The sequence below is a fragment of the Colletes latitarsis genome, chromosome 14 (assembly GCF_051014445.1).
Source record: "Colletes latitarsis isolate SP2378_abdomen chromosome 14, iyColLati1, whole genome shotgun sequence".
Classification (NCBI taxonomy): domain Eukaryota; kingdom Metazoa; phylum Arthropoda; class Insecta; order Hymenoptera; family Colletidae; genus Colletes; species Colletes latitarsis.
This window is the reverse complement of record NC_135147.1, coordinates 27,120,333-27,135,472: the sequence shown is the minus strand read 5'-3', so window position 1 is coordinate 27,135,472 and position 15,140 is coordinate 27,120,333. Positions and strand designations below refer to the sequence as shown.

The 15,140-nt window shown below is 47.3% G+C and overlaps 1 protein-coding gene and 1 long non-coding RNA gene across 2 annotated transcripts in view; one reads left to right on the top strand and one right to left on the bottom strand.

Annotated features, from left to right (window-relative positions):
• Window positions 1-15,140, bottom strand: part of LOC143349885 (dynein regulatory complex subunit 7-like) — a 152,589-nt gene that overhangs the window by 75,846 nt on the left and 61,603 nt on the right. The gene's annotated exons all lie outside the window — the stretch shown is intronic.
• Window positions 1-15,140, top strand: part of LOC143349924 (uncharacterized) — a 71,087-nt gene that overhangs the window by 40,907 nt on the left and 15,040 nt on the right. Inside the window, exon 3 of the long non-coding RNA XR_013081032.1 lies at window positions 3,542-3,643. This is a non-coding gene — a long non-coding RNA (uncharacterized LOC143349924). The remainder of the gene's footprint in view (window positions 1-3,541; window positions 3,644-15,140) is intronic.

Here is a 15,140-nt window from a genome sequence, read left to right as displayed (position 1 = left end):
CACTTCGTATTCGTAGTGTAGATATCGTGGGGTTGATAAAATTGTTTACGTACCACGAATACGGGCATGAAAGGGTAAACAGCGTAGGGCTCGCGATGCTTGCATATTGACATACTATATAACCCGTAGTTTCAATAATCGACGTTTCACTGCATCACCAAATCATGAACTAATTATGGGAGCGTACAAATTTCTTAACTATCCTTTCGATGGATATTTAGCACATGTTCCCTCCTAAGACAGCCTTTAGGACCCGGCCCTGGATTACCCCCCTTCTCCCTCCTTGCGATCCGTCCCTGATTCGGACAGATACAGACGCAGAGTATCTCGCGTTTCCTATTCAATCATCCAAATTAGCAGCCAAGAAAGATCAGCATCCGCGAACGGTTGGCGTCGATGCCGCCCAGTAAAAGCGGCAGAATTCGATCCCAAAAGCACCGGGCGAGCTAGCCGGCTGCCAACAGAGCGGGGTGCTTGGCCCTGGTGTCGAGATCGCGGCACAGAAACGTTCTCGCGCCGCCCACAAACGTCGTCCGCTTTCGTGCAACGATGGCCAACATTCTTATCTAGACGAAAATTTCAAATCCGAGAAGAACTTTCTCTGATAATTCTAGAACAAGAATAGCCAGACATTCTGTTCAAAAGAGTTTGTGTTGAATTCCAGTAGAATTTGCAACACTTTATTTTCTTAAGAAACTCGTACAATTTGTATTAGGTCGACTAAGTGCTAGACTCTTTCTGACCATTCTTCGATATTGCAAGCTTCTATACAGGGTGTTCGGGCAACCCTGGCAAATGAGAGATTCTGCAGGCCAAAATAGGACGAAAATCAAGAATACCCATTTGTCGATGGAGGCTTCGTTAAAAAGTTATTAACAATTAAATTCAAAAGTTTCAAATCGTTCTGGAAAAATTATTTTCGGTTACGGAGGTCAATTACAATCATTTTTGGTCATTGCACATACCCCCGAAATCCTACCCAGTTCCGAGAAAAAAATTCGAGAAAGTGTGAAATTTTTCGACGGAAATTAAAATATTTCAAATCGTTCTGAAAAAAATATCGTTAGCTGTGGGGGTCAATTACAATCATTTTTGGTTATTACACATACCTCCGAAATCCTACCCACTTTCGAGAAAAAAATTCTAGGTGTGAAATTTTTGGACGGAAATTAAAATATTTCAAATCGTTCTGAAAAAAATATCGTTAGCTGTGGGGGTCAATTACAATCATTTTTGGTTATTACACATACCCCCGAAATCGTACCCAGTTTCGAGAAAAAAATTCGAGAAGGTGTGAAATTTTTCGACGGAAATTAAAATATTTCAAATCGTTCTGAAAAAAATATCGTTAGCTGTGGGGGTCAATTACAATCATTTTTGGTTATTACACATACCCCCGAAATCATACCCAGTTTCGAGAAAAAAATTCTAGAAGGTGTGAAATTTTTCGACGGAAATTAAAATATTTCAAATCGTTCTGAAAAAAATATCGTTAGCTGTGGGGGTCAATTACAATCATTTTTGGTTATTACACATACCCCCGAAATCCTACCCAGTTTCGAGAAAAAAATTCGAGAAAGTGTGAAATTTTTCGACGAAAATTAAAATATTTCAAATCGTTCTGAAAAAATATCGTTAGCTGTGAGAGTCAATTACAATCATTTTTGGTTATTACACATACCTCCGAAATCCTACCCACTTTCGAGAAAAAAATTCTAGAAGGTGTGAAATTTTTGGACGGAAATTAAAATATTTCAAATCGTTCTGAAAAAAATATCGTTAGCTGTGGGGGTCAATTACAATCATTTTTGGTTATTACACATACCTCCGAAATCCTACCCACTTTCGAGAAAAAAATTCTAGAAGGTGTGAAATTTTTAGACGGAAATTAAAATATTTCAAATCGTTCTGAAAAAAATATCGTTAGCTGTGGGGGTGAATTACAATCATTTTTGGTGAATAGACATACCCCCGAAAGTCTACCCACTTTCGAGAAAAAAATTCAGTACTGGCGGAACTTTAAACGTTAATAACTTTTTAACGAAGCCTTAAAGAACAAATTGGTATTCTTGATTTTCGTCTTATTTTGGCCTCTAAAATCCTCCCTGAAAATTTTTCCCAGGGATGGCCGAACTCCCTGTATACTATTGCTGAAGATAGAGGTAGGAACGATGGTCAAGGGGCAGTGTGACTCAGGAATGGTGCAAGGCTCAGGATGAGTAAGGATTAGAAATCGTGATTAGGATGTTTGGATCAGGGTGAGTCTGTAATGTTTGTCATGTGACTGAATGGTGTTGGTCATCCAACATCTGTATTAAAAGAAGGGGAGAACTATAATAAAATAAAGAAATCGTTCGAGACGATTAAAGTTCGAATAATAGATTTTTTAGTGAATTGGGAAGCTCAAGCCCTTGCATCCTTTCTCTCTCTCTCCCCCACTCTGCAACCACTGCTGCGCGCGCCGAAGATCGCGTAGAAGTTGCATCGAGTCAGTGTCCTTACGATCTTTGCAAGGAAGGTTGGGTTTAATGAATGCAATCTCTTCGACTCACGATAAACCGAAGATGTCCGCGCGTAGAGGTTATGAGTAATCCATTACGGTCAATCGTACTCTAGACTGGACAATTATAAATGAAACTTGGTCGTATCCGTTCATTCGCTACCGCGATCGCGACGAAATTTAAAACACGTTTCCAAAGCGGACCAACTTGAGAAGAGAGAGTTTGTCGGTACGCTTGATTTCACAGCGTTCATCACATAATTTCTCGAAAATAAAATTCAAAAATTTCGCGTCCCAGATCCAACTAAAAAATCTCGAAAATGAACACGATAAAACCGTCGACAGAAAATTATAGCAGACTATCGAACAAAATATTTCTGGTCGCTGGTTTTTCGTGCTGGTCGACGGCCAGCGACTCGTTTCGTGGCGTTTCCGGCGGTGATACGGCGATTTCAAATAGAAGCTGATACGCGCGCAATTACGTCACGCGTCTCTCGACGGCGGCGCAAAAGATCGCCGCGTCACGACGTAGACGCCGCGCTTTGATACAATCGACATATATTTACGTTTGAAATTGACACCACCGCGTCGAGCCATTCCGAGGAATGTCTTGGAACGATTAGGGGCTTATCGGGACGCGCGACAATAGCCTCGATACCTATCGGTTACATCACGTTCCCCATCCGTCTAATTATATCAACTCATCCGAACACATCGACGTGCCCCCGGTGAGTACGGATGTGAAAACACCTTAACGCGATCCTTAGTCATCCGTATACCAGTTTTTTGTTGGACGATAAAATAAAAAAAGTAGAGTTCTCAATATTCGTTCGTTTCAATTACCAATTTCCCATAACAAAATTTCCTCGCTGCTCCCTAATGAAGAGTACACTTAATTTTAGCGGAATTTTTTCGACCGAAATCCACGCGGAACGTGGCCGCGGGCGAAAGTTTTTAGTAAATAAATGCGAATATTCTGAAGAGCGCTCGTGCCCGGAGTCGAAACGTTAAAGTATGAGTTGAATTTTATTCTGTTACCAGCACACGAATCCCGACGAAATTACCAATACGTTAGAGGCTAAATGCAGAAGCTGGCGCAGCCATCGAGGAAGAGGATCCAGCGATGACCGGAAGAAACGCTGGGTGAGTCTTTGCATCGACTAATATTGGAAGTAGGTGGTGGAATAAAAAAACAATTATAGAAGGAATAACTTTTAACTAAGCTTTTATTGGAAACACTAGGAAAGTACGTCTAGGTCAGGGACGAAAAATTTTGTCCCGTACTTTGTCTAAACAAGCCAAGCTAGGGACACAGCTGCACCCTCTTTGCTTGTATTTCGAGACGCTAAACGCAACATGCGCGTCGATGGTTTTCGTGACATAAAGAAAACTTTCTTTTTTAGAAGAGAAAAACCAGCAACTAATATTGTAATATTTTTTAGAGAGATAACATCGAAATTATGGAAAGTAATATTTATCTCGGGATCTTTAGGTTAATCTAGATAAAGGTAACAATGACTCTTCACGATTGTTAGGTTTCTGAGTATAGTAATGCTCGCGCCAAACGCGAAGCAATGCCATTTTTTTGTTTCGAATTAACCCCTTAACACAGGCGCACGCCTGTGACATATACGGGCACGCCTAACCGGTAGGTTAGGTATAGTATGCATGTGCATGTCCGTGACAGTCACGGGCAACTCCCGAACACTTGCCGCTGGCTGTTTCATTCCTTTAGACGTTGATTTATCCGTTTCATTCCATGATATTTTATAGTAGACAGTGTACTTAACACATCCCGCTTCGATTTCGAAACCATTTGCATTTGCGGTTTAACTGGATGCCTCAGAGTGTAGTAATTTCCTTTCTTTTTCTATAATTTTTATTATAAAATAATAATGATAGGAAACGCTACCCTTTATAGGCATATAACGAGTATTTAATACGTTCTTGTTCGAGAAATACCGTAGCTTTATTATAGAGGGTGTTCGGGCAACCTGGGAAAAATTTTGATGGGCGATTTAAGAGGCCAAAATAAGACGAAAATCAAGAATACTAATTTATTGATGGAGGCTTCGTTAAAAAGTTATTAACAATTAAATTCAAAAATTTCATAATCGTTCCAGAAAAAATATTTTCTGATGCGGCAGTCAATTGCGATCATTTTTGGTCATTAGACATACCCCCGAAATCCTACTCAGTTTCGAGAAAAAAATTCGAATAGGTAGACAAATTTCTCGGCGAAATTAAAACATTTCGAATCATTTTGGAAAAAATATTTTCCGATGCGGCGGTCAATTGCGATCATTTTTGGTCATTAGACATACCCCCAAAATCCTACCCACTTTCGAGAAAAAAATTCGAATAGGTAAACAAATTTTTCGGCGAAATTAAAACATTTTGAATCATTTTGAAAAAAATATTTTCCGATGTGGCGGTCAATTGCGATCATTTTTGGTCATTAGACATACCCCCGAAATCCTACTCAGTTTCGAGAAAAAAATTCGAATAGGTAGACAAATTTCTCGGCGAAATTAAAACATTTCGAATCATTTTGGAAAAAATATTTTCCGATGCGGCGGTCAATTGCGATCATTTTTGGTCATTAGACATACCCCCAAAATCCTACCCACTTTCGAGAAAAAAATTCGAATAGGTAAACAAATTTTTCGGCGAAATTAAAACATTTTGAATCATTTTGAAAAAAATATTTTCCGATGTGGCGGTCAATTGCGATCATTTTTGGTCATTAGACATACCCTCGAAATCCTACGCACTTTCGAGAAAAAAATTCGAATAGGTAGACAAATTTTTCGGCGAAATTAAAACATTTCGAATCATTTTGGAAAAAATATTTTCTGATGCAGCAGTCAGTTGCGATCATTTTTGGTCGTTAGACATACCCCCGAAATCCTACGCATTTTCGAGAAAAAAATTCGAATAGGTAGACAAATTTTTCGGCGAAATTAAAACATTTCGAATCATTTTGGAAAAAATATTTTTTGATGCGGCGGTCAATTGCGATCATTTTTGGTCGTTAGACTTACCCCCGAAATCCTACCCACTTTCGAGAAAAAAATTCGAATAGGTAGACAAATTTTTCGGCGAAATTAAAACATTTCAAATCATTTTGAAAAAAATATTTTCTGATGCAGCAGTCAGTTGCGATCATTTTTGGTCGTTAGACATACCCCCGAAATCCTACGCATTTTCGAGAAAAAAATTCGAATAGGTTGACAAATTTTTCGGCGAAATTAAAACATTTCGAATCATTTTGGAAAAAATATTTTCCGATGCGGCGGTCAATTGCGATCATTTTTGGTCATTAGACATACCCCCGAAATCCTACGCACTTTCGAGAAAAAAATTCGAATAGGTAGACAAATTTTTCGGCGAAATTAAAACATTTCGAATCATTTTGGAAAAAATATTTTCTGATGCGGCGGTCAATTGCGATCATTTTTGGTCATTAGACATACCCCCGTAATCCTACCCACTTTCGAGAAAAAAATTCGAGAATGTGTGAAATTTTCGTTGAACAAGGCCCAATTCGTATTTTCATGTGTTTCCATAGTTTGCCTTCCAACACAGTTTCTGTTGATGAGGTTAGGATACGAAATAATAAACTTAGACACAATCAACGAACAAGATAGAAATTTATATAAATGCAAATATAGCTATACAGAAGTGTTCTATTTGCGACGATCTCTCGTCGCTGCGTGCTCGAACATTCTCAGCAGGCGATGACTGGACATCTATCCCGTGCCTGAGAAGTAAGCTCGTCCATTTTTCTAACAGTTTCTTCTCCTTTCTGTAAGTTATTCTGAAAATCATACGCCAGCCTAATTGGGCGAATAGAGAAACGTTCGTGTCGGTAGGAAAGCGTTTCGCCACGGACCGCGTCGGCGGGCATATGCATGTTCGATTCCATCGCTACACGTCGACCTTACGTGTCGCGCGCAGCGTCGAGCGAGAGTCGCGCGTGTCCTTATACACCAAAGGACGCGAGTTTCTCGCACCATTTCGAGGCCTCTCGCGGCCAAGCCACGCGTCACGTCGCGTACCGGCCTCTCGCGGCCGTTAAATTTATTCGCGCACCGACGTTCGAGCCCGTCCCGGAGAATACGTGGACGCCGCTACGACCCGGCGCGGCGATCAAGAGCCGCCGCGCGTTCAATAAACGGAGACAGCCCGAAACGTCCGTGGGGGATCGGACGAGACACTCGATTCGCCGGTTTAACGATCGCCCGCGGTACCGGCGCAACCTTAATTCGCCCGTTAATGTTTTATGTTAATGCTTCACGGGACAGAATTAGCCGCACGCTTGTTTGGTTACTCGGCGCTAAGCAGCTTAACGCTGGCCACGTCGAATTTCAGCGTCGAGCGCCGCGAACGTAGGCGAAATTTCGCGATGCAGGAACGAAATGACGGGGACGGCGGAGAAAAATCGTGGAACAAGCGTCCGAACGAACGGTACGCCCTTTACCATGCGTCGTATGTGGGGCACGGTCGTCTTGCGAGTCCACGGTTCTTGGCAGGTAACCTAACCTCACAATTTCAAATATTCCATTTCCTTTTCATCGGAGGAAGATACTGTTTCTTTGTAAGGTTCCAACAAACAAGATAACCTTTTCGATGTTATATTTTCCGAGATTTCAAGATTATCAGTGTTTTTCGAATCTAGAGTACATATTTTTATCGTCGTGGCGTAAGAGCGAGGTCGAGGCCAATTCGATGATCTACGATAGCGTGACCTTTGTGCAACCTTGAGTACTAAAATAGCAAAGACCACCAACGGTGTAGCAATATTCTGAAGCCGTTCCTATTTGACCGGCAGCGACGGTCACCGGTGACCACCGCGACGGTGACGGCGCGAAATCTTGAAACGACCTCGATCGAAAATCGTTCCGCGGTGCATGGAGCGCGAGAACCGTCGTTCTCGATTCGACTCGTCCGTCGGGCACGAACAGGAAAAAGTCTCGTTAGGATTATACCGATTAAAATTGGCCGTAACAGGCTTTATTAGAGACCGACAAATAGATCCAGTCTCAACGTATTAATTGACATTAATTGAGACCGGGGGACATTAATACCGCGCAGTTATCTTTATTCGCGCGTTTCCGACGCGGCGCCGTGCGTTCCGTAAAAACCAACCGGTGTTGTTCCTCGTCTAGATTTCTTAACCCCTTAACGTGTTCATGCCCGAGTTTAACTGCTTTGAAAAACGATATTTGTTCAATCTAACGTTTTAAGGGATGATGATATTTGTTTTCCTTCAAATTATACGTTGGATACAACATTGTAATTAACAAGAACCGCATTTTTAGAAACAAATCCAATAAAGACTGATCATTCTTGGTTAAACCGAGTATTTTTCCAGCACACGACAAATATCATTAAATCGTACGAAATTTGTCTGTTACTTTCTTCTACCTTCCCTTGGAACAGTCCAGCCCAGCCCAATTACTAGAATCGCCCCGTATACGTCGCGAAATTATTGACTTTAAAATATCATGCACCCCATATGTTACCGTCAGGCCTGAAAGGGGTAACGCCATCTACAGCTTATACAATCACGCATATTGGATTTCATTTAACTCACAGTAACGCGGTTAGATCTCGAAACCTTTCGCGCTTAAATTTTTCGTTAAATACGCGGAGGTTAGTAAGGGAATTATTATTTACAGTTTATTTCGAATTTAATTAAACAGTAGTAATTCAGATGCGTTCTCTGACAGGAACGTCAACCAATTTCATTTATGCAATTTCTGTGCACCGTGGGTGCACAAAGTCCAGCCTCCGGGCCAATCTCCTCCATTGAGTTTATCCGGCCCGCAAAATCAAGTTACAGAGAAGTTCTAAAATCTATACGAAAAAGTAAATGTGTAATTACTGTAATTGCAATTTCGTGAAACCAAACGATGCGACATTTTACAAAAATGTAACCCTCTTATCCGATAATATTCTTAGACAAGTATAGACACCGAAGTTTCGTTGTGGTCGTTGCGACGTCGTCGAACCTAACCCTAAAAACGGTGTCCGTGTATCGATTAATCGGGACCAAAGTCGGTAAAATATCGGCGCGTTAGAAAATTTCGCGTATATACGCGTTCCGGCGGCCACCAATTACTAATTAGCAATTACGCAAAGCGAGCCGTTCCACCGCAAATTCAGTGGAGGCATCAGCCGGCCCACCCTAAAGTCGGTCCTTGGTCATTAGACCCGGCGAGCGCATTAACCTCGAACCCATTCCTGGCCCATCGCCTCGTGCGCGTCGTTCCATACCCGTATATACCCGTAGACGGCGGGGCTACGATATAGCCGAAGCTAGCAATTCGGTCGGACGCATAACGAGCCACGGACTTTACGGTAGTCTCCTTCGCTGCACGACTCGCTAATTCCTCGCTCGGCCGCAGTTAGCGACGGACGCGCGCGGCTACCCTAGCGTCCGATTGCACTCACGCACGCACGCACGCACGCACGCAACCAAGCACGCAACGCGCAACGCTCGATGCATGCGCGCGTGCACGTACGCGATCGCGCGCAAACATGTCCGAATCCGGCCGAGACTCGATTCTAACGCGTTCCGGCGCGTTTCTGAAACTTTGGAAGAACGGGGCAAACAGGACATTAACTCCTTAACGCTCATATTTTTCCAAGAATGATCAGTCTTCTGTATTGGACTTGTTTCTAAGCTAGGTTTTTGTTAATTGCAATGTTGTATCTAACATATAATTTAGAGGAAAACTAGTATTGTTTTTCAAAGCAGTCAGACGAGGACTATATTGAAAATAAATTTGGCGTTTCGTCGTACTCGGAAAATGTCATGCACGTCAGGGCAAATGTGCCGGTTAATCGCGAGTGTTCTGCACTGCGAAAGGGGGAGATCTCCGCGATCGGGTCATTAATGCGTTAAGATATTATCGACTGTCACGAAATAATGATACGTCCGCGGGCCGGGACTAGGTTGGCAAAGTGCAAAATAACCGAGTGGGGCCGGCGGTAGTAAAGAGGGATCCTCCTCGGGTTCGACGCGTCCGTCGCGTCGTGCACGTATTCGTGCAGCGTATCTCTTTCTCACGCGCGGCTCGCGGCTCTCGGCGACGCAGCGGCGTGTGCAGCAGCGTCGTCTCCGGTGCATACGCGTGTGCGCGAGAGAGTGTGAAATAACGCGAGGTGATGGCAGAGGACAAAGGCTCCGCGCGACGCGGGTACTAGGGGCTAGGCAGGAACCAGAGCCGTGCTGAACGACCAGAGACACGGAGTGGGGGGGGGGGGGGGAAGAAAGGGGAACAGAGTCGAGGGGGCTTCTTCTCCCTCGATGCGGCGGCGAGGGAGAGGGAGGGTGACCGACCAAAGGGGGAAATCGGTAGGATGGGTCGAGAAACGAGGGGAGAGAGAACGGAACGGAACGAAACGGGCGAGAAAAAGAGACGGTCGAGCGGTGAAAGAAAGAGAGGCGAGTAGCGCGCGAACGCGAACCCGCGGGTTCTATACCATTCGGTCGGTTCGGTGAGTCACGCATCGCGAGCTTCCTGCTGCCAGGCCTCTGTCTCCCCCCGGCCGCTAGCCCCCCCTCGGGGTCCCCTCTTTCGCGTCTCGCGCCACTGTTATCCTCCCCCCGTCCTCCCCAGGCTCCCGGCCGATCCCTTTTGTCTGACGTTCGTCCGACCGACCGACCGACCGTTCGACCGTCACCCGCAGGGTTAAGGGTCTTCTAAAGAGGATGGTTCTACTCCCGTCTCTCTTTCTCGCTTACGCCCTTGTCTTTTCTTGCCCGCGCTTCTCTTCCTCCTTGTCCTACCTCTGGCCGTGCCGCAGAGGCTCCGATAGAGCCGGGTCCGCTGAAAGATCCCGAAGGCAGACTCGTTTCGAAAGAACGTCGCGTCCCGTGTATTTTCGACCGGATCGAAAACGGCTGATGCCCGATGGCCTCTCTGTGCACGCTCTCGAACGACGGTCCAGAGACCAACACGTTTCCCGCGGCTTAATGGCGCGGGCCAAATGTCAAAGAGGATGCCCCGGAAATCGATAGCGGCGTCGCATCGATCGTTCCACGGACTAGTTTTTCCTTGGCGCAGACCGAGACGTCGCGTCGGGGACGCGATCAACCGCGGATGCGACTAATTGCACCAGAACGTGAGCGAGCGCGTACCCCGGTGTCCGCTTTCGCGTTAATGCCTTGCCAATCGCATACTTTTCCGGAACTCTCTCTATCGAACTGCACTCGAGAGTATATTTTCACGCGATTGAAATTGCACGGTATTCGTCTTGCACGATCGACTAATTGCGCAAGAACGCGAGGATTCGCTAATGCGGCGCAGAAGCGTCGATGTACGTCCGCGCGGGAATCGAGGGCCTTTTTTCTGGATGTATCGTCGAAAAAGTTGGCCGCTAGTATCCCTATTTATCATCGGCGGGGCGACGCCTCCTGTATACCGATGCGTTCCGCCGGGCTCTCGAATGTATAATGAGCACTGGGTGGCTCGAATTCGATAAGAGTCGGTTAGGCGGTGCTTCGGAATGACGTATCACCGCCGCGAGATTAATAGTAGTCATGTACGCACACAGTCTCGCACGCGATCGCGCAGTCGCTGACCGACACCGGCTTCTCGAGGCGAATTCTTCCACGCGAAACTATCCGTTCGTGTGTTGCGCGCCTTATTTCGTCCGAACGTTCGATGCGAAATCGCGTGCTTCGACATTTGCCCGGACAACGTACGCCGCATCTTCCAACCCGTTGCGGAACATCGCGAAATCGGCCAAGTATAATCCACGAGCAGACTCGAGAGAAATCCTTTTACATCTCAACTTGAGAATCCTGTCCATCCATATGTACGTTGAACGAAAGGAAATCAAGAGACACGAAGCGACCGGACGAACCGGGATATTGGCAAATTCGTTTTTCCCCAACGCGTTCGAAACACCTCTTCCGACTTCTCCCCCTAGATCATCGCGAGTCCCCTGCTCGAGCAGAACGGTCCGTAATACGCGGATTTTTTGCGCCGCTTAGTCACTGCGCGCCGACCGATGACGGTTACGCCGGGGCGTGCGAGCGTGTGTTGGCGCGAATGCGTGAGTCGCGCGACTCACACACGCGACCGTTTGTCGGCGAAACTCCGCGTGGCGAACGTTCGTGCGCTTGGTAGCGAGTCCGGGAGCTGGCGCGTCGATATATCCTGTGCCAAGGTCCGTCAATTGGTAATCAAAAATCCTCGCGCTCGATATTTCCTTCGCGCCCCAACCCCCGAGCTCTGGCTCTCGATTTCGCTAGGGTAGCGCGAGAGGGTGTTCACGCGGTACGTCTGGGTAATCGTTTCTCACCGCGTTGCAATTTCGCTGGAAGATAATTCGTGTTTAGGCTTCGTATTACGAGCAAACATGGACCTTTTGGCCCGATACTTTGTTCCAAACGTCTAATTGGCGAAACAGTGGATGTCCCCCTTCCCTCGTCGTAGTCCCGGGAAAGACAAACGGGTCAGCGGTACCGTCGTTATCGAGAATACGCCTCGACCACCCTCGTAGTTCCGGGGTCCGTCCTTGGCGACTGTTCCTGCGGTTATAAATTTCCTTTGGTCGCGCGCGCGCGCGCGCGAGGGGCCGCGTTGATAAGACGAAAAATGTTATCGAAGTCGGTCGACCTCGCGCGACGATAGCGAAACGACGACGCGGTGGAACGTAACAAAGAAATCCGCGGGCATCGGGAGAACCGGGTGTATCCGGTCAAACCGGGCAGCCGGAGGTTCGGGGAACGTAGATTCCCGTCGCGTCCGCGATAGAGTCGAGCGAGCATCGAGCGGCTGAAACGTCGTTCGGACGGGCGAGCCGCGAGCGACGTATCCGGAGCGTGGTGTGGTGTGGGGTTGCAGAGGGGTGGCAGAGGGGTGGCGGAGGGCAAAGGAAAACACCGTGGCGCACGTAAACGTCCGACGGCTTTGTGTACGGTTCGACAATCGAGGAAGGTTGGTCGATGCGCGTGCGTGAGAGCTCGGCGGTGTAGCTTTTACGGGCCCCTCGGGCCACACGATCGTCGATCGCCGTGGCATGCGGGTCCCGCGAGGAGAGAGCACGAGAGGTGGAAGTGTCGCACGCAGTGCCGACCAGCTGCTCTCCTCTCCTCACGATGTGCCGGGGCGTCGTCGTTCGTGTCGTCCCTTTCTTTCCTTCTTTTTCTCGTCGTTTTATCCTCGAGCTTGCTCGCTCCCTCCAACGCGTGCTGTGCGTGCGCGAACCGAAGTTCGCACAAAGGGGATACGGGTATATAACGTGCTAGGCCCTCCGTGCCAGTGTCCCAACACAACCGCGCGGCAACGTCGCGCCGCGACGCGATCCAACCTGGTGTGTGTGTGTGGGTTATCGCCGCGGTCGCTTCGACAGAACCCTGCGCACGCTAGCGTTTGTGTGTACAAACGGACGAGCGCGCGCGCGCGCGTTTACGGGAACCGCTGGTATATATTCAGCATCGGGGTTGGGCAAAATTCTTATCCAGATACGAATTTCGAATAACGGACGAAAGATTGAATAACCGTTTTCTCGGTCATCTATTTGCATAGAACGTTGCCCGTTCTTTGTCCTATATTCGCCACGAATAGGTAGGTTCTAATGGCTTTGTAATTAAACTATCGTCCAAGACACTGCATACGTTCGGGTCTCTGGATATCGATTCGGATTAATAAAGTATCCGGTCGGTTCGTACGTTTTCTCAAACACATTTTGCCCCTCGTTGGATAGTTTGGATAGTTTCCGAGATACGCGTGGCCATCGAAAAATACGAATTAACGATGTATTCGTCGTTGGAATACTTGGTGAGATACATTTTGCCCATCCCTGTTCTACGCGTATATACGTAAAGACGCGCGTATGTAGGTGCAGAGGGATAGATAGGTGTGTATGTACCTGGGCCTGCCCGATCCCTCGGGGTTCGCTTCTCCTCGCACGTACACGCGAAACGGAGCCAACGCCAGAACGACGAGCGAGCGAGCGAGCAAACGAGCCAGCCAGCCAGCCGCGGCGAGCCACGGATGCGCCCTGCTTACGTATACACCGGTCCTTCTCTCCGTCTTGCTCGCCCTCGATGTTCCCTCCTTTCCCCACGAACCGAGCCCCGGCAATATAAGCCGAGTAATATTACCGCGGGAAGAGCGGTAAGGTAACAGAGAGCCGCTGCTACGGACCGTTCCTTTCGAGAATTTACGAGCACACCACGGTCCGGGTGCCCGTCGACCCTCCCTCTGTGTATACCCTCTCGTCGTCTCGCGTACCGTAGCTGCGAAACGGCACCGCACAGACCGTGAGCGTTTCCGTGCTATGCTTGGAACTCGGTAGCTATGCGCTTCGAACCTATGCATCCATGCGGTACGCGTTCGCGATTGCCAGACGATGGACATCCTTATTAGCCGCGGGAGGTTATTGATGGTAAAAGCGCGTTGCGCTCGGTACGCGGATACCTCTAATTGGACTGTTTACGCGTGAAAGACTTTCAAACGGAATCGAATCGTTCAACGACCACTCGCAGCCTCCATGCGTCCTGTCGATATTTTCTTCTCTCAAAGCCAAATGTTTTGGACAAAATAATCTCGTCTTAATTTTTATGTTCATTTGGACCACGTGGTAAAATTACGTCGCTGTAAGTACGACATCGACGGAACGCGAAGTAACTTTATGGCCGACACGATATATTTCTCGATAAGAAAGTTTCGATATAGATACAGCGGACTAGCCTTCTCTATTCTTGGCGAGTTTGGTTATTTTTACGGGCAGACCGTTGTATATCGTAACGCGATGGCGCCTGTACATCGTCGGCGGATTGTCGTCGCTTCCGCGAAACGTTTGCGGTTTTCCGACGCCGTATCTCGCCGCGCGGCGAACACCTGTATTTAGCGGGGGAAAAAATTATAGCGCGCGGAAGATAGAATATCGATAAACCGATAGCGAATATCAGTTCGCGTCGGGGCTCGATGGAAAAGGCCGTCTATGCGGCCACGTACGGAGAATGCACGCTCCGTGGCTATTACATCGATTTCGCTATCGACGCTTTTCTCACCGAAACCCGATACCGGCTCGTCGGCTATGCCTCTGAATAACTTTTCACGGTCTCTGGAACACGCGGCTTTCAGCGGCGACAGCGTTTCGCGGCCGGACGGCTCGCCGATTTCTTACGGATATTCTTGGTACGCGGTCATCTCGGTCCACGCCAGCTGCGTCGCCTGTTGTCGCGTCTTCAAATTTTATCTCGCGATAATATTCCTATTTTGACACGTTACCGCAGAGACGCATCGACGCTGTCGTTATTTCGTCGCGCAGACAGAAAAAGCGGTAACAGCGATGGGGCGGGACAGGGGGGAAACAGGAGAGCCAGAAAGAAGCAAAAAACGGCGTGTACCCGGTCGGGGCGATGATTTCGATTTAAACCAGTTCCTACGAGATCGATTGCTAGGTACGGTACCATCGACATGTGGAAATTAACGTTTCGTAGCGCGACCCGCTAATCTATGACATTTTAGACGACGAAGGTGGTAGTTTAGAGCCGACCGATTCCACGGGCGATGCTGCCTGCGTTCAGCCGTTCGTAACCGGCTGCTTTTTAAATTCTCGGATCCGGCAGACCCGGTCTCCCGCGAATCGTGCGTGCACGCGCGCGAGC